At 42.7% G+C, this 22,041-nt stretch overlaps 1 protein-coding gene across 1 annotated transcript in view; it reads left to right on the plus strand.

The window, feature by feature from the left end:
- EXOC4 (exocyst complex component 4) overlaps positions 1 to 22,041 on the plus strand; it is a 387,317-nt gene that overhangs the window by 273,926 nt on the left and 91,350 nt on the right. The gene's annotated exons all lie outside the window — the stretch shown is intronic.

The following is a 22,041-nucleotide window of genomic DNA, read 5'->3' on the forward strand; positions in this document are numbered from 1 at the left end:
CCCCTCCCCCCCTTTTCTTTTCGCCCACGCCTTGAGAAAAATGGGGCCTGATTGAAGGAGTGGATAATGTTTGACTGAGGACATGTCAACATTTCCACAAAGGAAAGCAGGAAGTATAATTAGTGCCTTCTTGTTGTTGGCACATCATGGGGGCTACAAAAAATGGCCAGCGAAACAATAGCCTTGATTTGGACTGCACCATCGTACAGCTGTGCGCCATGCTCAGTTACCTGTCTGGTCTCTTCCATGACATTAATACTGTTTGCCCATCTTCACCTCACAGAACCATTGCTGCCTCCCCAAGACCTCTGAAGGTTGCAGAGGTTTCTGGACCTCTTCATGTTGATGTTGTCTTCTACAGCTTGTTGCTGCTCCACAAAAGTTAAGAGTGCCAGCAAAAGTAGAGATCCTGGAGAATAGCAGATGTGTAGTCTCCTTTAAAAGACGCATGCAGTAAATGAGGAATTCTCAGCACAAGCTGCAGCAGTGAACTCTAATTTATCCATGCCCTGTGTGAAGAATTTCTTTTATTTATTCAGGACATCCTACTGTTCAGCTTCAATGGACAAGTCTCTGATTCTAGTGAAACAAGAGAAGGGAAAAAAACCCTGAAACACTACAAACATTGTCAGTTTTTTGTAGAAGATCGCTGCAAGCCCCTGATGATTCTTGCATCGTTTTTGAGATATAGATATTACACTGTACACGGTATTGCAAGTGTTGTTGCATCAGAATTCTGTACAAGGCATAGGATGCTAGAGTCCTTATTTTTTATCTTTTTCTTAGTGATCTCTAATATGGTATTTGCCTCTTCCGCCAGTATACATAGCTCACACCAGCAAGCAGTTTAATCAAGCCACCTGCCATGAATCATTCCTTTCTTGGCCAGTAACTGCCAGTTCAAATACTGTTAATATTTCTTGGTGAAATTAGGATTTCTTCACCCAGGGTTCATCACTGCACACTTCGAATCACATTTTCATTTGCTCTCTGTCTGTTTTTGTTGTATCCTACTGGAGTGCTCCACAGCCACCTTCTGTTTGTGGCAGAACAGTAATGGGGGAGAAATTATCCTTTCTTTCAAAGAAAAATTGCTGTTGTTCTCATGGGCACCCTCAGAAGTTTTTAATGATGGATAAGGATTTGACAGCAGAAAATAATGAGTCCCTAGCACTGTCTGAGGATACAATTAATTAATTAATTTTCTGTCCCGCCTTTATTATTTTTGATAAATAACTCAAGGTGGCAAACATACCTAATATTCCTTCCTTCTCCTATTTTCCCCACAACAACAACAACCCTGTGAAGTGAGTTGGGCTGAGAGAGAGGGACTGGCCCAAGGTCACCCAGCCGGCTTTCATGCCTAAGGCAGGACTAGAACTCTCAGTCTCCTGGTTTCTAGCCCATTTCCTTAACCACTAGACCAAACTGGCTCTACTTGCTAGCACATGCCTCCATTTCTCTTGTCTGGATGTCCAATCAGTGCCCAGTTTTAGCTCAATGGACAATTTTGTTCCAGTAGAAGGGAATATATAATTTAATCTAACATTCATCAGTTGGAGTAAGCTAAGCAAAAGACCACCAACAGATGAGCTTATCCAAATACAGTGAAGCTTGAAAGTTTGTGAACCCCTTTGAATTTTCAATATTTCTGCATAAATATGACCTTAAAAGTGATCTATTCATTTATTTATTGAGGGAAATAATCCAAAGCTACATATTTGTGTGTGACAAATGTATGTGAAGCTCTAGGATTATCAGTTGATTTGAAGAAGAAATTAGAGTCAGGTATTTCAATCAATAAGATGATAATCAGGTTTGAGTGTGGGAAGTCCTGCCTTGTTTAAAGGACATAATTCTGGGTATTCACTATCAAAGTCTGATCTTCACAACACAGGTATGTGGAGTCATGACTGGAACAAAGGAGATTTCGGAGGACCTCTGAAAAACTATTGTTGATGCTTACCAGGCTGGAAAAAGTCACAAAACTATTTCCAAAGAATTTGGACTCCACCAGTCCACTGTCAGGTAGACTGTGTACAAATGGAGGTGATTCAACACCACTGTTACACTCCCCAGGAGTGTCTACTAACCAAAATCACACCAAAAGCAAGGTGTGTAATAATCTGTGTGGCCCAGGGTAACGTCTAAGGAACTAAAGGGCTCTCTTGCATTGGTGATTGTCAGTGTTCATGAGACCCCCATCAGGAGAACACTGAAGAACAATGGTGTGCATGGCAGGATTGCAAGGAAGAAGCCTCTGCTCTCCAAATAGGACATTGCTTCCCATCTACAGTTTGTGAAAAACCATGTGGATAAGCCAGAAGGATATTGGAAGAATGTTCTGTGGATGGATGAGACCAGAATAGAACTTTTTGATTTGAATGAGAAGTGTTGCATTTGGTGAAAGGCAAACACTGCATTCCAGCATAAGAACCTTATCCTATTTGTGAAATGTGGTGGCAATATCATGGTTTGGCCCTACTTTGCTGCCTCTGGACTAGGATGCCTTGCCATCATAGATGGAACTATGAATTCTGAATTGTACCAGCAAATTCTACAGGAAAATGTCAGGGTATCTGTTTGTGAACTGAAGCTCAAGAGAAAGTGGGTCATACAGCAAGACAATGACCCAAAACAAGTTGTACAACCAAAGAATGGTTAAAGCAGAAGAAGGGTAATGTTTTGGAATGGCCAAGGCAAAGGCTTGACCTTACTGTAATCCTATAGAAATGGTGTGGAAGGACCTGAAACAGGCAGTTCATGTGAGGAAACCTGTCAACATCCCTGAGTTGAAGCTATTCTGTAAGGAGGAATGGGCTGAAATTCCTCCAAGCCAGTGTGCAGGACTGATCAACAATTATTGGAAACATTTATTTGCAGTTATTGCTGTCCAAGGGGGGCTGCAGTTAACTGAAAACAAAGGTTCATATATTTTTGCCACACACAAATATGTAGCTTTGGGTCATTTTCCTCAATAAATCAATGAACAAGTGCTGTATAATATTTTTGACTCACTTGTTTAACTGGGGTCTCTATCTAGTTTTAGGATTTGGGTGGAGAACAGATCATGTTTTAGGTCACATTTATGCAGAAATATTGACAATTCAAAAGAGTTCACAAATTTTTAAGCACCACTGAATGGCCCTTCGGTCTTATCTGCTGGTTCCTGGTTCCTTTCATTAACAGGGTAACTTTTTTTATCGTCCTTTCCTTGTGGGCCAACCTGCAAATTGTCTGTCTCAGAATGTATAATGTCTGTGTATGTTCACACAAGAAAAAAGCCATGTTTCATTTCAGCACATACTTCTTTGTCAAAGTTGACCTGTCACTCTCTGGTTGACTGAACAGCTCTTGTCTCCCCAAATCTCATTTCCCAAGCAGGCTTCATCGCCAGGGCATTACAAAGCTGTTTGTTGAGGGTCTGGTGATAGAAGCTAATTCAAAAGAAGCAGGCCAGATTCTTTTCATTTTCTTTCCAATATTTCAAAAGCTGGAAGGGAGGGGGAACACAAAACAACCAAGCTGCCTTTCCGCTTTATTATTCTCCCTTAGTGACAGCCATGGATCCTGTACCGACTATGTTTACTCACATGAAATGGAACATGTTGCTCTTCAGGTAGATCTCTTAGCTGTAACTGCTTTAAAGGGGAGAGATTTGTAATATCTGAATTTATTACAACCCATCTCTTTCTGCCTCCTCCTCTGTCCAAGCGCTTCTGCTTCTGTGTGGGAAGTGTTAGAATTAATTTCAAAGTGTGAGTGAGAAACAGTGTGCAAAAGGGACTGGGGCCGGCAGAATGGAGGCATCGTGGAAGATGGTCAAGGCTTTATTATGCAGTTTTCTTCAGAATACCATCTTACAACCATTTTGAAACTGGAAAATCAAGGGCAATCTGAACACCAGTTTCCATGACTTTGCCGGTTAAAAAGGGGTCTCAAAATGTTGGGCTGGGATACAACCCACAGCTTAATCTCTGAATATGCACAGAGCACTGTGGCCAAACAGAGGTTAGGCATTTACCAGGTGTATTGGACCAGTAAGATTCAGCAAGTTCATACAGTCCTGGTTTGAAGGAGTTCTACTCAACACTTCAACCCTGAGCTACAAATATCCTCTGCAGGTACACGGTCCTGTAAGAGCCACTGGTCTGCCTAGCGTGGCAGGGTACAGTCTGATGTCTCTTGACTCTTGGGTAAGATGTTTGTCTGGATGTAGTTGATAGTTAGAGAAAAAAATGTGTTACAAATTCCTCCATTAATAGTTCAGGCTTTCATATATTGTACACTTCAAACTTGAGATTTCAGAACCATTAGCCCTGGACAGCGCTCCTCACTCTTACTGGGGAGGTCTAGTTCTCCCATTCTTCTCTTTCAGACTGCCTGTTGAGATAGGTATGCAGCTCACACACACACACACTTTATAATCTGCCTAACCCTCCTGGGGCTAGATGAGGGAGGATGAGGCTTAGATGGGGAGGGGGGCATTGGATTTATTAAGGTTAGTGCACCATTCACAGTCTTTCAACAGAGGTTGACACTCCAGAATCTTATGCAATAATTTGAATATTTACAGAAAAGCACATAGTAGATACAGATCTGGGGGTAACATTCACAGATGATAAAGTGTCTCACAGTGGGATCCCTTACAAATTTCCTTTTAATCCCTTGCCAGCAGCGGCCATCACACGTTCTTTTCATATCAGCTCAGCCTTTCCTTGACCATTGTGTCGCCTTCTTCCAGGAGCTGTCACCCCAGTCCTGCTTTGGCCTTCTCTCTCGTAGCTGGTTTCCAGACCTTGTCTTGTGGCTTCCTTTGTTTTTCACCTTCCTCTGCATGTCCACATTTTTTCCATGGGTTTAAATTCTAGTCATCATTTTCTCCTAATCTTTTGTTTCTTGTAACATTAGTGCCAAGGCGAAAGAATGAGGAGAGCTGGGGATCCAGGGACCTTACAGAGAGAGTGCTAAGGAAGCTATGAGACCTGAACAAGATTTACTTGCTTGTTCATAAATAGTACAGGTGGTCTTCACTTAACGACCACAGTTGAGCCCAGATTTTCGGTTGTAAGTCATAACGGTTGTTAAATGAGTCCAGATTCATATTTACAACCTTTTTTACCATGGTTGTTAAGCAAGTAGCAGAGGTCATTAAGTGATTCAAGGTCAGGGCTTGTGGTTTCCTTCGGTTGTCAAGTGAACGGCACGGTTGTTAAGCGAACCAGGAGTTACTTTGCAATACTGTGGGGGGCGGAGTGTGATAGTCATATGTTTTCCACCAAAACATGACTATGGAAATGCTTCTGTGGCTACAGTAGTATCATTTTCAGTTAATATTACTGTTATTTTCAACTAACATTACTGGTTGATTATTAAAAACGTTTACTGTAAGATCTTCATTGCAATCTTTGTTCTACAGTACAGTACTAAACTGTCCTAACAGCCAGGAACCATGCTGAGACAAGGAACAGGTCTCTAGTGTTTTATTGCTGCTACATAACAGGGAAATCCTAACAAACTGAAGAAGCGTGGGAAAAACCCAGACAGATAAACCCCAGAGGTTAAGGCAGGCCCGATCGGTGTCTCTTGGAATGGCTACCTAATTCCTCAGTGCTACGCATGCGCTTTACAGCCTGGATGGGGGCCCCCTGCTGGCCATCCTTACTCATGACATAAACAGGTTTAAAGGTACAGTACTGTCCGGTGCTGTAACTTTTTTTTCTTGCTGTAGTAAACTCTGCAGCTTTTGTTACTGTACAGTACTGTACAGTACTGTATATAAATCTGATTTTTATAAAACAACTGTAAACAGTAACAACTGTAAGCTATAACAGTAAACCAGCATTCAGTATTGTTAAATAGAATTAAAAATCAGACAGGCAGAGGATGGAACATGCATGTGTTAGGCCCAGCCCAAGAACAGCGAAGAGTCAGGCCATCCAAACCCCAGTTCTTCATTTGCTCACACCGTGTAGACAGAATCTTGCCAGACTGCAGCTGCTCTACCTAACCAAAGGGGAAATAGCCTGGGAGGCTCCAGGGCGGGGCTATCCCGAGCCTCTTCATTTCCCCACCACCGCCTCCCGGACTGGGCCTCCGCTTATCTCCTCCACCTCCTTGGAACGTGTCCCCTCCTTCCTGAGAACCAGCGGCACTGCCAAAATCAACCACATCACCCCCCCCCTGCCCCGAGACACATTCCATAACAGCATGGCACCATACAGATCTCTGGGAAAAAATTAAAGGCAAGCACAAGTACAGTACTGCATGGAAAAAGCACTTCCCTTTCCTGTACAGCAAGGCACACGCAAGGCTCCCTCTGCTGGCTGCTAAATCACAGGCAGCAGCGCGACCACGTGACTGGGCCCGCTGCCTCAGAAATCCAGCGCCATAAGCCTGGAGGTCCTCCTGGTTCCAAAGGGCGGTCATGTGATCCAAAATGGCTGCTGCTTCTGGGATGACCAAATCCAGGTCAAGTGATCGCGGAGGCCTTGTGAGGTTTGTAATTTCGGGCCCCAGTCGGAAATTTACTTTTGGGGTACCGTTGTAACTTTGAACAGCCTTTAAGTGGCTGGTCGGTAAGTGAAGACTACCTGTACCTGGTCACCATTGAATCAGTTAAGGAATAATTTAGTGACAGTCTTTCATGCATCTCTCTCTCTCTTCACATGTCACCACCATAGTAGCCTAACCCTTTTGAAATGCATTGCATGACATCAATAGGCTTTTCTCTTGTGCTGTCTTGAACAACACAAACCAAAAATGTTGTTTCCATCATATAAGCAGCCTCAGTTCTGAAGTGCTTTGGACTAGAGGGACTACCAAGCCCATGTTTCTACATGATGTGAAAATGTCTTAAATTCTTTGGGGTACGTTTCTGCCTCCCTGTTTTGAGACGAGAGAGTTAAGTTTGTTGTAAATTAGGATTTTGCTGCTGGGTCTAAAATGCGCTTAACAGACTTCAGCTGTATTCAGCATGAATGGCATAAGTAAGAACTCTGTAAAGGAAGGTGTGAGTTCCTGAATTACTGCTGTAGAAGGCTTAGCCCTTTCTGGGAATAACAGACATGTTAAACTTGAGTGCACCAGGCGATGCAACAATGCCATTTCATGTGTCAGTGGCACAACAAAACCCAGCTCTGATGTATGTTTGTCACAGCAGGAGTCTCTCCCCACCCCCAGTTTAGCAAGAAGCTCCCTTTGAGGACCTTTTATTTTATCTACAAATGAAACCGTCAAAATGTTTTGAAGGGCAGATCATTTTCTGGGACATAGTGGCTCCCTATAATTGCTCACATTGAGACAGTCTCTTGTCTTCCTTTTGCCTAACAAAGCTCTACCTATTAGCATTTCTCTGGTTGTTATTTGTAATTGCCTTGCCGTTCCTGATGCCTGCACATTATAATTAAATCATTTCAGATTCCTAGTTACAGCCTTTAAACAGCTGCATCAAATTACAGCCAAAGACTTCTGCTAGAAATATGCAGTTCCAATTAGCTAAATATCTGGGCGTGAGAGTGCTTTTTTTTTTCCAGGGGGGAGAGGAAGCACCAAAATAAAACAAGAGGCCGATAATACGTTATCACTTTTCCTCTGCAGATTTGTTTTAAAAAGTGGTTGGGTTTTGAGACCTAGTACTTCTTTCTAAACAAAATAAGAATCATAGAACTGTCAGGTTTTATGGCTCTACGGACTAGGATACTTCCTCTTTTACTAAAAGTCAGCTTTTCCGAGCCTGGTGCCACTGGATATAGGAGCCATCCTTTCTCTTCTCTTCCTCTTTCTAATTCCACTCTAGTTTCTTTCACTTCTTTCCTTTTCTTCCATAGCTATTTCCCTCCAGGTTCCACTCCTGATGTTATAAGACATGGTTTGTCCCACCTCTCATCACTCATTCTCTCACTCTTTTTTTATAAATAATCAAAACAGTCATGCTTTTAGATTTAGATTTTATTTATTTATTTGTTATTCAAATTTAATTACCGCCCATCTCCCCCAAAAGAGAGACTCTGGGCGGTTTACAATAAAATCAAGCTACAGCCATAAATGTTAAAATCTCATAAAAATCAAACACAATTATAAAATGCAATAAATACCAAATCCAAGAGGATTTTCATTCCTTTGCCATGGATACATATGCTTAATCCATGTATTTGAAGCAAGGATCTAACCTTTGTTGTTGTTTATTCGTTTAGTCGCTTCCGACTCTTCGTGACTTCATGGACCAGCCCACGCCAAAGCTTCCTGTCGGTCGTCAACAGCCCCAGCTCCCCCAGGGACGAGTCCGTCACCTCTAGAATATCATCCATCCACCTTGCCCTTGGTCGGCCCCTCTTCCTTTTGCCTTCCACTCTCCCTAGCATCAGCATCTTCTCCAGGGTGTCCTGTCTTCTCATTATGTGGCCAAAGTATTTCAGTTTGGCCTTTAATATCATTCCCTCAAGTGAGCAGTCTGGCTTTATTTCCTGGAGGATGGACTGGTTTGATCTTCTTGCAGTCCAAGGCACTCTCAGAATTTTCCTCCAACACCACAGTTCAAAAGCATCGACCTTCCTTCGCTCAGCCTTCCTTATGGTCCAGCTCTCGCAGCCATATGTTACTACAGGGAACACCATTGCTTTAACTATGCGGGCCTTTGTTGTCAGTGTGATGTCTCTGCTCTTAACTATTTTATCGAGATTTGTCATTGCTCTTCTTCCAAGGATTAAGCGTCTTCTGATTTCCTGACTGCAGTCAGCATCTGCAGTAATCTTTGCACCTAGGAATACAAAATCTTTCACTGCTTCTACATTTTCTCCCTCTATTTGCCAGTTATCGATCAAGCTGGTTGCCATAATCTTGGTTTTTTTGAGGTTTAGCTGCAAGCCAGCTTTTGCACTTTCTTCTTTCACCTTAATCATAAGGCTCCTCAGTTCCTCTTCACTTTCAGCCATCAAAGTGGTATCATCTGCATATCTGAGATTGTTAATGTTTCTTCCAGAGATTTTAACTCCAGCCTTGGATTCCTCAAGACCAGCTTGTCGCATGATGTGTTCTGCATACAAGTTGAATAGGTAGGGTGAGAGTATACAGCCCTGCCGTACTCCTTTCCCAATCTTAAACCAGTCCGTTGTTCCGTGGTCTGTTCTTACTGTTGCTACTTGGTTGTTATACAGATTCTTCAGGAGGCATACAAGATGACTTGGTATCCCCATACCACTAAGAACTTGCCACAATTTGTTATGGTCCACACAGTCAAAGGCTTTAGAATAGTCAATAAAACAGAAATAGATGTTTTTCTGAAACTCCCTGGCTTTTTCCATTATCCAGCGAATATTGGCAATTTGGTCTCTAGTTCCTCTGCCTTTTCTAAACCCAGCTTGTACATCTGGCAATTCTCGCTCCATGAACTGCTGAAGTCTACCTTGCAGGATCTTGAGCATTACCTTACTGGCATGTGAAATGAGTGCCACTGTTCGATAGTTTGAACATTCTTTAGTGTTTCCCTTTTTTGGTATGGGGATATAAGTTGATTTTTTCCAATCTGATGGCCATTCTTGTGTTTTCCAAATTTGCTGGCATATAGCATGCATTACCTTGACAGCATCATCTTGCAAGATTTTGAACAGTTCAGCTGGGATGCCGTCGTCTCCTGCTGCCTTGTTATTAGCAATGCTTCTTAAGGCCCATTCAACCTCACTCTTCAGGATGTCTGGCTCTAGCTCACTGACCACACCGTCAAAGTTATCCCCGATATTGTTATCCTTCCTATACAGGTCTTCTGTATATTCTTGCCACCTTTTCTTGATCTCTTCTTCTTCTGTTAGGTCCTTGCCATCTTTGTTTTTGATCATACCCATTTTTGCCTGGAATTTACCTCCAATGTTTCTAATTTTCTGGAAGAGGTCTCTCGTCCTTCCTATTCTATTGTCTTCTTCCACTTCCGCGCATTGCTTGTTTAAAAATAATTCCTTATCTCTTCTGGCTAACCTCTGGAATTTTGCATTTAATTGGGCATATCTCCCCCTATCGCTGTTGCCTTTTGCTTTCCTTCTTTCTTGGGCTACTTCTAGTGTCTCAGCAGACAGCCATTTTGCCTTCTTGGTTTTCTCTTTCTTTGGGATGTATTTTGTTGCCGCCTCCTGAACAATGCTGCCAACTTCTGTCCAGAGTTCTTCCGGGACCCTATCTACTAAGTCCAGTCCCTTAAATCTATTCTTCACCTCCACTGCATATTCCTTAGGAATATTAGTGAGCTCATATCTAGCTGATCTGTGGGTCTTCCCTAATCTCTTTAGTCTGATCCTAAATTGTGCAAGAAGAAGTTCGTGATCTGAACTACAGTCAGCTCCAGGCCTAGTTTTTACCGACTGTACAGATGTCCGCCACCTTTGGCTGCAAAGGATGTAATCAATCTGATTTCGGTGTTGTCCATCTGGTGAAGTCCATGTATAAAGCCGTCTCTTAGGTTGTTGGAAGAGAGTGTTTGTTATGCAGAGTGAATTGTCTTGGCAAAATTCTATCAGCCTATGTCCTGCTTCGTTTTGTTCTCCCAGGCCATACTTACCTGTAATTTGAGGTGTCATTTCACTGCCCACCTTAGCATTCCAGTCTCCTGTGATGAAAATAACATCTCTTTTAGACGTGTTGTCCAGTAGGTGCTGCAGATCCTCATAGAACTGCTCTACTTCAGCTTCTTCAGCATTTGTGGTTGGGGCGTATATTTGGATCACTGTGATATTAGATGGCTTGCCCTGAATTCGAATTGAGATCATTCTGTCGTTTTTGGGGTTGTATCCAAGCACTGCTTTAGCCACTTTACTATTAATTATGAAGGCTACTCCATTTCTTCTGTGGTCCTCTTGTCCACAATAGTAGATCTGGTGGTCATTTGATGTGAAGTGGCCCATTCCAGTCCATTTCAGTTCACTGACGCCCAGAATGTCTATCTTTAATCTTGACATCTCACCAATAACTACATCCAATTTGCCCTGGCTCATAGATCTTACATTCCAGGTTCCAATGGTGTGTTGATCCTTAGAACATCGGATTCGTCGTTCACCACCAGCACCGTCAGCCGCTAGCCGTCCTTTCGGCTTTGAGCTAGCTGCGTCATCACGTCTGGGGCTAGTTGAGCTCATCCTCTGTTCCTCCCCAGTAGCATTTTGACCATCTTCCGACCTGGGGGTCTCATCTTCCGATGGTATACCGACATATCTCTGGTTGTACTGATCCATTTAGTTTTCACGGCAAGAATACTGGGGTGGGTTGCCATTACCTTCCCCAGGGATCGCATTTAGTCTGACCTCTCTGTCATGACCTTCCCGTCTTGGGTGGCCCTTCACGGTTTAGCTCATGGCATCATTGAGGTGCTCAAGCTCCAGCACCACGACAAGGTAACGATCCTTTGCGGAGGGATCTAACCTACTGTTGCCAATATCCCATCAACTGTGTGGTCAACTACTATAGTTTTAACAGGGGCATCAAATTGCTTGCCCTGGGAAGCCAGCAGCTTTAAAGTCTGTTTTCTTGGTGGGACTTTTGTTTCCTTTTAAATCATTGATGTCATCCTCTGCCTATCAATCAGGATAGCACTGCAGTGTAAGAGGGATCAAGCTGTTGGTTTCTTCTACAGCCAAAGAAAGCTTTCCTTGCTTATGGGATGATTTTCACAGGTTGGCTGCTGATCACGTGATGCTGCCTAGAAATTCTTTTAAGTTTGAAACACGTATGTATATCAAGCAATTAATATTTTCATCTTCAAGTCACCATTGATTGATGCGTGTAGCATCTTCCAGCAGACTAGTTTTAGAAAATGAGTCAAGGAATCACCTTCTTATTGGGTGTTGTCCTCCTTCTCCCTTCCCTTTGCTTCTCATACTTCATGAAGGGGAAGCTTATCTCTAAAAAGTAGCACGAGAATACTTCAAATGAAGAAATTAAGACTGTCCTCTGGCTTGTCCAGAAGTTTGTAACTTTGACCTTTGGCTACTGATTGTTTCTTCCCAGTGGAAAAGTCAGATGGAGAGAGACCACAGTTGAGTTTGTGAGAATTATCTGTAACAGCCAAACAAGGATTTCTGCATCAGAAATTGAACTTAGGTGGGTCACCCCATCTTGCCTAGTTTGAAGTCTTTCTTAATTCAGCCAGTGGTATTCTTTGTTTGCTGTTTAAAAGCCCTTCAACTGATCCATTTGTCAGAAAACAGATGGAACCTCTTGAATCATATTAATCACTTGGCCTCCTTTTAAAAAAAAACACTTGGCCTGCTTAAAAAAAATAAGAGAAACATTTTGCAGCCTCCATGCACATTCACTTCTGATGAGTCTCTTTAAGCATATTTGTGTTAAATTGTTTTTAGAAATTGCTACCTTGTGGAAGAAAGAGGATAAGTAAACTCTAACATGCTGGTATGAAGTGAGCGTTTTTCATAGAAAGTGGAATCCTGGCTCTAGAATTAGATTAGGGTTGGAAAAGGATGTTGATGACAGAAGTATGCTTTTGAACAAAGCAATATTTTAGATCTTTCTTAAGTAGCTCAGCTGTGGTTTCTCCAGCTGCCTGCTTCTGGTAGGCTCTTTCATTTTTAAAAGAAGGGTGAAGTAACAGAAGCAGCAGTAAATGGGTCTACAAGTGTTTGGGCTTCCCATTTCTATTCAGCACCTTGAATGGCTTGGGGCTTCTGAGAAGTTTGACAGATCTCAAGAGAAATCTCCCACAGTTGCTTAACTAATTGCAGGCTTTGGAATAATAATTCTCTCCTTGACTTTTGCTTCCAAGGAAGAAAAGCCTTGCACTATCTAAAAAGGGGCGTGGGGGTGGGATTCCTGTGGAATTCCATAAAACAGCCGTGCACAAAACCCAGCCGGCTGTTTATACCATGTTGATTACAAAGTCAGAGTATAAAAGGATGGTAATGAAATGAGCATGTGTTGTCTTCCCCTTAGCCTACTCCCACACACTCCAGGGTCACTCACTTGAAGCGAGCAGCCACTAATTTTAAAAAGTAACAGCAGTGAAAATGAAATTAGCCAGAATTCTAATAAGCAGGTGGACTTCACACCAAAGCCCAGTTTGAAGCCAAGGCAAGAGAACTACCTCAGAAAAAATATTCCACTTGCTGTTTCTGTGCCTCACTGATGCACAAATGAAAATGGCTGCTGCTTCCCATTTGGGCACTGATGTCTTTAGCAAGGCTCTGCTTGCATTTGACATGTCATCACGACCCTGTACATTACAAGGATGTCCCTTGTTGCAGCTACGGGGTTTTGCAACCTTCTAAAAACTAACTGGGTTGGAAGAGCCAATCTTTTCACATCTTGCCAAGAAAAGTAGCAATTAAACTCTGTTGGTACACCAAATTCCCCTCCAGCAGGATCACACTCCAAATAATAAGCCATGCAGATAATCGCAGGGAACTTACTGTGGGATGTCTACACACAGCCTGAAGCTGAGAAGCCTGGAATGCGTAAAGAACATGGCATGAACAGTGTATCTTGGGGAGCCTGCCTTTCGTCTGGTGGCTGAGTATTTTGTGAGAAAAATTAGCATGTTGTTGTGGTGGTGGCACTTGTTTACTTTTGACACTCACAAAGAGCCAGAGAGGGAGTTAGAAGAAAAGCCCCAAGGAGTATTTCAAGAGATGTCTGGGCGCTGTGCAGGTTAATTTAATTAGCCGTCATAAGACTTATTGTGGCAAAATCATCAAAACAAATTAGCTCAACAGAGCTGTAGGCAGCTCCGCTTTCCCTTCTTGTGAGCTGCAAGGCACAAGCTACAGGTAGAAGGCAAGATGTGTGGAATCTCCCATTTCAACAGTCCAACATAGAGCCTCCATTGCAACTCTTCTCTCTCTCTCTCTCTCTCTCTCTCTCTCTCTCTCTCTCTCTCTCTCACACACACACACACACACACACACACACCCTCCCAATTACTGCTTCTCTTTCTTCCCATCTGTATCCTGTGTTCTTATGTCCTCACAAATCTGGAGGCTTTTGGATAGATCCCTTCCTCCAGGAACAGCCAGTTGCCTCAATAAATGAGCATTGTGAAAATGCTCAACCTTAAGGCTGAAGTTGCCCAGGTTGTGAACTTCCAAATGTGTGGACTCCAAGTCCCTGAATTTTTAGCAATGGCTAGGACAACTGGGGGAATGCTGGGAGTTGAAAAAGACTGGAAGTTGCCCAGGTTGGGTTCCCCAGTGTTTTCTCAACTCTGTCTCAATAAATAAGAACATTTGTGGAGCTCAATTCTTAATTCCTTTGCATTTATGCACCAAGATAGGTGTACAAGAGGACATTGAGAGATATTTTTGATAGCTGTGTCTATAATATGGCAACTTTTTTCTCTGGAAGTTGGCTAATACGTTAATTGGATTATGCTAATGTAGTATCTGGAAAAGAAATTTTGGACTCAAGGAATATAGAGCACCTTTAATATTAGGCAGGTAACAGTGATATTGAGATGACCATACACAATATTATGATATTGCTCCAGGAACATGGAAGCTTCTGATTGATAATTAGTGGACTGCTAATACAGCTTATGTGGGATGCGGTGGCGCAGCGGGTTAAACCGCTGAGCTGCTGAGCTTGCCGATCGGGAAGTCGGCGGTTCGAATCCACGTGATGGGGTGAGCTCCCGTTGCTAGTCCCAGCTCCTGCCAACCTAGCAGTTCAAAAACATGCCAGTGTGAGTAGATTAATAGGTACCGCTTCGGCAGGCAGGTAATGGCGTTCCGTGTAGTCATGCCGGCCACATGACCACGGAAGTGTCTACGGACAAACGCCGGCTCTTCGGCTTTGAAATGGAGATGAGCACCGCCCCCTAGAGTCGGACACGACTGGACTTCATGTCAAGGGAAACCTTTACCTTTACCTAATACAGCTTATAATGGGATAAGTAGAATGGTATATTCTAAAAGATGGTCCACCCCTGTACATTTGCAGGTTCATTGACCTGAACAAGGCTGGGTGACTTAAATGAACCAAGTGTGAAAGAAATAACTTGCCAAAAGGAGGCTGAAGGCAACATCTGGCCATGCATGCAGATAACTGGGTCCATAGCCCTAGCTTTTTCCATGCTGCAGCCATTCCAAGGAAGGAATTTTCAGGGAAAAGAGCAAAAGCCATACCAACAAAGAGAATTGCCTAAACCAGTCTGAATGTCCACCCCACAAAAGAAATAGAAGTTAAGGAATGAGATAAGATTTAATCGATTAAATTCCACACATCTGCAGAACTATAAAACGACATCCCCTGAGAAGAAAATAATCTTTCCATTCATATGAGGGTGATGAGATTTTTCATAAGAGGAACAGCTTTGAATAACGTCTCTGCATACTTGTTTGAAAGCTTCTATACCAAATGGGCAACTGAACTTGCAGGGAAGGGACCCGACCTGCAGAATTTGGGGTGGGGGCAGTGGCACCTCCACTCTAAAGCCCGTTTCCTGTCTGAGCAATGTGGCACCTTTTCTGGAGGTGTGCAGGTCAAGCTCTTGCCTAATTAAGCATTGCGAATTAACAAACTGATCTTAACAGACCTGGGCTCCAGGTATCTTCAGGATCACCTTCTCCCGCCAACTTTGGCACTGCTGATTAAATCTAGCAGGGAGAAATTGCTGCAAGTTCCACACTTTTCCTGGGTGGAGGTGAGGAGGTGCTCCTCTTTGCTGTTCTTTCAGAAGCGATTGAAGACCAAGCTGAAAGACCCCGTCCTCATCATGGATCCCACTTGGAGGGGGGGTGCTTTCCTTCTCCACTTTTGAGGAGCATGATTCATTCGTTTGTTTGTTTGTTTATTCTTCAAACTTCTATTACCGCCCATCTCACCCAAGAAAGGGGGACTCTGGGAGGTTTACAATGAAACCAGAATTAAAATAATAAAATATAAATTACAATAAATACACCAGTAGATAGGAATAAGATAAATACCAAACCCAAGAGGCAACGTTCTTATTCGGTGGGAAGGATCTATGGTGCTAGCCACCCCCAAGACGAGCTATTACCTCTCCCGCCCCAAGCGAGGCAGAAGAACCAGGTTTTCAAGTTCTTCCGGAAGGCCGGGAGTGCGGGAGCCTGCCTTACCTCCGGGGGCAGAATATTCTACAGGGCAGGCACCACTGCAGAGAAGGCCCGCCTCCTGGACCCCGCCGGGTGGAATTCCCTTACTGTCGGGGTTCGTAGCATGCCCTCTCTGCATGACTGGGTAGGACAGGTCGATGTTGAGGGGATGAGACGGTCCCTCAGGTAGCCTGGCCCCATGCCATGAAGGGCTTTAAAGGTCATAACCAACACCTTGAATTGGACCTGGAAGCAAACCGGCACCCAGTGCAGCTCGCGCAGTAAAGGTGTTATATGTGCCGATCTCGGGGCAGAATGACCCACGCGGCTGCATTATGGACCAGCTGAAGCTTCCAGATACTCTTCAAGGGTAGCCCCATGTAGAGCGCATTGCAGTAGTCTATATGGGATATTCAACATATGATGTTGAAGAACCAATAAGGTGGTGTAACACGGTTGACAGAGCTTCAGAACTTGTTATTTTTAATATAAGAGAGAGGCAGAACTTCCCGGATAACACGGCACAGACATTTCAGTTTGCTTTCATGCATGGAAACCAAACAACAGCTCATTTGGTTTCTCTCCTTTGTGCACCGGCTTTTCAGGATTCAGTTTGTTCCTAATTTAATCTAAATGAATTGGGCTGTGTTTTTCTTTCTCTTTTCATCCCTTGAAGAATTGATTATTGGAGATGTTGAGTTAGACTTGCTTTTAATTTCTCCCTTTTTTTTTTCTTCTGACTTTATAAAAGCCTTAGGACAAAGCAAACTTTGAAGTAGTATGAGGCTTATTCCAGGAAAACAAAGCACAATTACTTTGTCGTGCCTCTTGGTGTATTAGTTTAATTAAATTCCTTGTTAATTAGCACTGTATGTACTAGCGTTAATTATTATTTGCTTGCCACAATCAACAGTTTAATTCTTCTTAGAAAAGTGGCACGCTTCCGAGTTAAATTACTGATTTCACATGCCTAGTCCGCTGATATCATTTTTGTCCTATATTACACTGTAGTTTTTAATGCTACTAAATTTTAATGTCACTGAATTTCATTTCAAAATTTGAAATGTAAACTTTTAAAGGCAGAATCTAAAGAGATGCAGCTACTGTGTCCTTCCCACTACTTTTCCATAATAGTAATAAACAGAAAATCAGATAATATATTGGAAAAGCAACAAGCAGTGTTGGAGGGTGAGGCTAAGATAGTCTTGAGCTTCATCTTTTTTTTATCTTTGTTTCTCATCTTTGTTTAAGGCAATTCTCATGGAGTCATGGCAACCACAACCTGTGTTTGCTCCATCTTAGTATCACATTCATTCATTTCTGGTCCAAATACAGGTGCTGGTATTTATCTTTTAAACACAAAATATTTAAGGGAGTACCCTTGGAATACGCCCACCTCACATTTTTGAAATCTTAGAGCAAGAAGTCAGTGCTGCAGTGGATGCTGCTAAGGTGTTATTGAGAGAGATTAAATTTAGTTTAGCCTGGAAGGTCTCAGAATTTGGACAGAGAAATTGACATCACTGACTCAGTTCTGGACTTGCACGCAGGAACTAGAAGTGGTTGATGCAGCATGAATGGCAGTGTTAAAGAAATGGCCAGTTTTCCCGAGCCTGGCGCCTGGCAACAGAAGTCAACTTGCTTATGAATTCTATCTCCCCCACTTTAAGGAGGCCCTAAAGTAATTGGGGAAGAAAGTGAGGTACAGGATAGAGCCACTGGATATTGGTCATCCTCTAAGCTGGGGGTTTACAAGGAGCCTGACCCTTCCAGCAAAGAACCAGTTGCTAATAACATTAGCATATTTCAAGGCAGGCATATTTCATGATTTTATTCTTGAAGGGGCCCAGCAATGTGATACAAGTGGGAAACATGATAAGGAGCACCTTCTTCTACCTTCAACAGATCTCTTCCAGGGGGCGATCAGTAGAGAATATGATTGGTTGGTGTTCTACACTCATTTGCCAGAGAAACAAATCCAAGGCAGGCTGATTATATGAAGGATGATTGGGAGTTGTGGTTCCATTCTCCCCTGCCATTCTCAATCTCAGGATGTTGGCAACCATGTTGGCCTTCAGCAGGCAGAGAGAAGAAACACTGCAGTAAGTGAGATGTGAATGCCACATGTTCTATCAGCCCCTTTGACTAGAAGCAGAGATTGATTAGCATTATCCCCCTCCTAATTAGTAAAAGAGGAGGAATAAAATCTAATTGTGCTGAGCAAAGGAAAGGGTCATGGTTGTACTGCTCTTTGGGTATAATTGTTTCATTAGTCTTCTAATAGTTTTGTACACAGCTTCCCCTTTCATGCCACAATTCTGCTCAGATCCTCCTCAGTTTGGCAAAGCAGGGAACAAACAAGGGACTTATTTGAAAAACCCATCACCCTTTTCCTCTTAAATGGATTTTTTTTTTAATACAGGCAGTGGAAAGGGGAAAAAAGGAGTTTGGGGGAAAAGGAGGAGCAGGAGAAGGAAGGGAGCAAGTTGTTTAATAAGACAACAAGATTCATTCACCAGCTTGGCAAAACCAAGGGGCCTTTTTAATATTCCAAAGCTAAATTAGACAGCAGATCCAGCATAGGCCCCAGGCGTTGACATGTGTTTTATAATGACAGTTAATTAGATGTTGTCTACAGCAATCATAGGCTGTCATTTCTAATACATGTTGAGAAATTTGAAGGATGGGAGAATCTCCTTTTTCTTTTCCCTCCCACTGATTTCTCCCTTGAAATGAAATCATTTGACAGAATTAGCAATGAATATATGAAGTGTTACTCTGACAATTAATTGAGACTCCTTTTTGCATGCCAGCCAGTAGGAGACCTTTTAATCAGTCTCTTATTCATTTTCAGGCCAAAGACATTGCAACATTAACAAGAATTGTGTCACCCCCTTCCTGTCTATCCAGCCTTCTGTAGGGGTCTGTTGTCCCAACAGGGGACAATTCGGAACATTAAAAGTTGTTTGAGTGTCAGATGGATTCCACTGCCCTAAGAGGTTTTGAGAAGGGTGCTGCAAAATTCAGTTCTGGGTCCAACAGTCTTCTACACTTTGATTAACTGTTGACTTGGTTGAAGAGGTAGAGGGAATGCTTCTGAGATCTACAGATGACAGCAAATTGGATAGGATATATTCAGAAACTAGAACTGAAATTCAAAATTATCTTGTTATGTTGGAGGAACAGAATGAAAGTGGTAAGGTGAAATTGTCCAGAGGTAAATACAAAGTTCTTCACAAAAAGAAATAAAAATCAAATGCACAAATAATGCATGGGGGCTTCCTGACTAGATAAAAACTCTTGTGAAAAAAAAATTCTTGATAAAGTAATTTATTGCAAACTGGTTATGAATTCATAGTGTGATATGGCTACAAAAAACCAAAATAAAGTTTTGGGTTCGTTCAACAGAAATATTTCCAAATCACAAGAAGGAATCATTGTTCTTTATTCTGCATTGTCAGATTCCAACTTCAGTATTGTCTCTGGTTCCAGGCACCACACTTTAAGAAGTTTTCAGAGAAACTGAAACAGGTTAAAAAAAGAGACACAAGGGGGAACAGGAGATTAAAAACTAAGTCCTCTCAAGAGGGGTTGAAGGAATTGGGTATGTTCAGCTTTGAGTGGGAATATAATAGCATTCTTCAAATGTCTGAAAAGATGTTGTAGGACTCTGTCATTCCAGGCCATGGAATAATGGATTTAAGTTAAAGGAAGGCCGATCCTGCTAAATTTCCTAATGGTAAGAGCGATAGGCTCCTTGCTGGCATCCTGAAGTGCATTTTGGATTGTAACTCCCCAAATTCAAGCCAGCATAGCAACCGGCAGTTGAATAGGTCACCTTTGCCCCATTCCCTGTTTATCCTGATGGTAACCTCTCTGAACTTAAAAAACTAGCCTTGGCAATGTGCGGTCTGATTAGGTGAAATTGCCCAATTTCCAGATCCAATTTACTTCAGTCAACTGTGCAATATAATGTGGGCTTAGGTTTTGTTTTGTTTTGCCTTGTTGTGCTTGAGGCCATGGTGGTGCTAAAACACATTTTTATATGGTTTATGCAGATGTTTGTTTTTTAAAAAGCTATGAGCAGAAAAACAGACGTGACTATATGATGCACTGTGTTGCATTACAGCTGAGATGCCTCTATACTTAAGTACTGTGGTATTGTCTGTTATATTCCCTGAGGTTTAGTCCCTTCACTTTCCTTCCTTCCTTCCTTCCTTCCTTCCTTCCTTCCATCCATCCATCCATCCATCCATCCAAGATGAGTGGCATACATCACAACCTTAGCAAAACTGAGTTAAACTTAAAATTCAGAGCTACAGTTTGTAAGAACAACAATATACAGGAACGTACAGCACTGGGAATTGAGTGCTTTCAATAGCCAGCTAATAAATGCAACCACTGTTGCTAGAGGGATCATATCCCAACCAGCCAGAACACTAGCCATAAATGGATGGAAATTGTGGAAACTTGGGTGACCATTGTGGGTCTCTTGCATGAGAGCGAAGGTGTTTGCTTTATTTTTTCCAAAGGACCATTGGTCTTTTTCTTCATTGTGTGTTATTTATTCTGTTTTTAATACTGTGTGCCTCCCAGAGTTGTCATGGAGTCAAGCAGCCTTAGAAATGTGACAAATAAAATAATAACAATAATAAAAAGTGAAGAGCAGATTTGTTGGCTGTTGAATCCATTGCTATCACTCTCTTCCCTCTTAGCATTTTGCATAAATGATCATGCAAGGGGTGGGGGAGAGGATTCCTTATTTTGCCACAGTTGCAATGCACTGCCTTTTGCAGTGGGTGGGTGGATGGGTAGACTAGACGTATGTTGAGGCCCAGCACTGAAACAGCAAGCTTCAGACCTATCTTCTCCCCCCTGGGGAAATGGGGAAAAGGGGTATCGCGGTTGTGCTTCAAGATCCAGAACTTGGCCAAATGTGATGCACACCCTTGTACCATTGTATGTCTAGCTACTGCATGAAGGCTTTTACAAAATTGCTCCATGCAGTGGTTACAATTATACCCTGGGTAGATTTTTCTGTAACAGCTCATCTTAAATGGTCCACAGAACAGTCTAAATCTTGGATCCGTCCTTACGTGCAGTTATGATAAGTAGAAGGAAGCTCATCAGAAAGAGGGAGTTTTGTCCTTCCAGGAGCACATATTCCTAAGGGCCCCACTTATGCGTGCAGGAGAATATGTGGGAGGAGATTTACTGCTGGCAGTGGTCCTTTCAGCAATGACTCTGAAGTAGAAAATGTGTTTTCAGATCCACTCGATCCAAATCACCTTTGATCCCTTGGGAAAAAAATAGAAATGATTCCCTCCACTGTATCAGCTAGGAATTCATCCCCTATGCTCTAAAACTATGTTTAAACAATGATCATAATGAGCACTGGAACAAAGAAGAACTTTGGCCTAGCTAGTGGAAATGTTCTAGCCCTGGTAAATTGCCCCCCATGTCATTTTCTGATCGTGTGGGGGCATTCCTGCCTGCAGACAGCAAGCCATGCGCTAAAGGTCACTTAATAAAACAATTTGAAATAACTTAATTGTGACAACTGTATTGTGTGTCGTGGAAGCAAGGCACTGATTTAAAAACAGTTGGAGATGGTATTTCAAGATTAGCTCTTTATTTATCTGTTGGAACCACAGTTGCGTCCTCCAGGGGTCGAGAGAAGCCACTCGAGTAAATATCAGCCAGAGTTTGGACGCCTTTTTGTTTTCTTCTTCTTCCTGGCAAACTCGCAAAGACAATAGGCATAAAGAGGCTGGCATCACGAAGCCCATCCATATGGCACCCAGAAGCTTTGGGAACCTGTTCAATAGCACAGCATATGCCAGTCCCCTGCGACTGTCGTGCTTATGGCAGCAGAGTGGCAGTGTGGAAGAAGGGAGCCGTGCTGTATCAGACCAACGGGCTCATCTTGCCCAACATTCTGTTCCTACGGTGGCCGGCCTGATGCCTCTGGGGCGCCTACAAGCTGCAGTGGGTGTCA

The sequence above is a fragment of the Candoia aspera genome, chromosome 7 (genome assembly GCF_035149785.1).
Source record: "Candoia aspera isolate rCanAsp1 chromosome 7, rCanAsp1.hap2, whole genome shotgun sequence".
In the NCBI taxonomy this organism is placed as follows: domain Eukaryota; kingdom Metazoa; phylum Chordata; class Lepidosauria; order Squamata; family Boidae; genus Candoia; species Candoia aspera.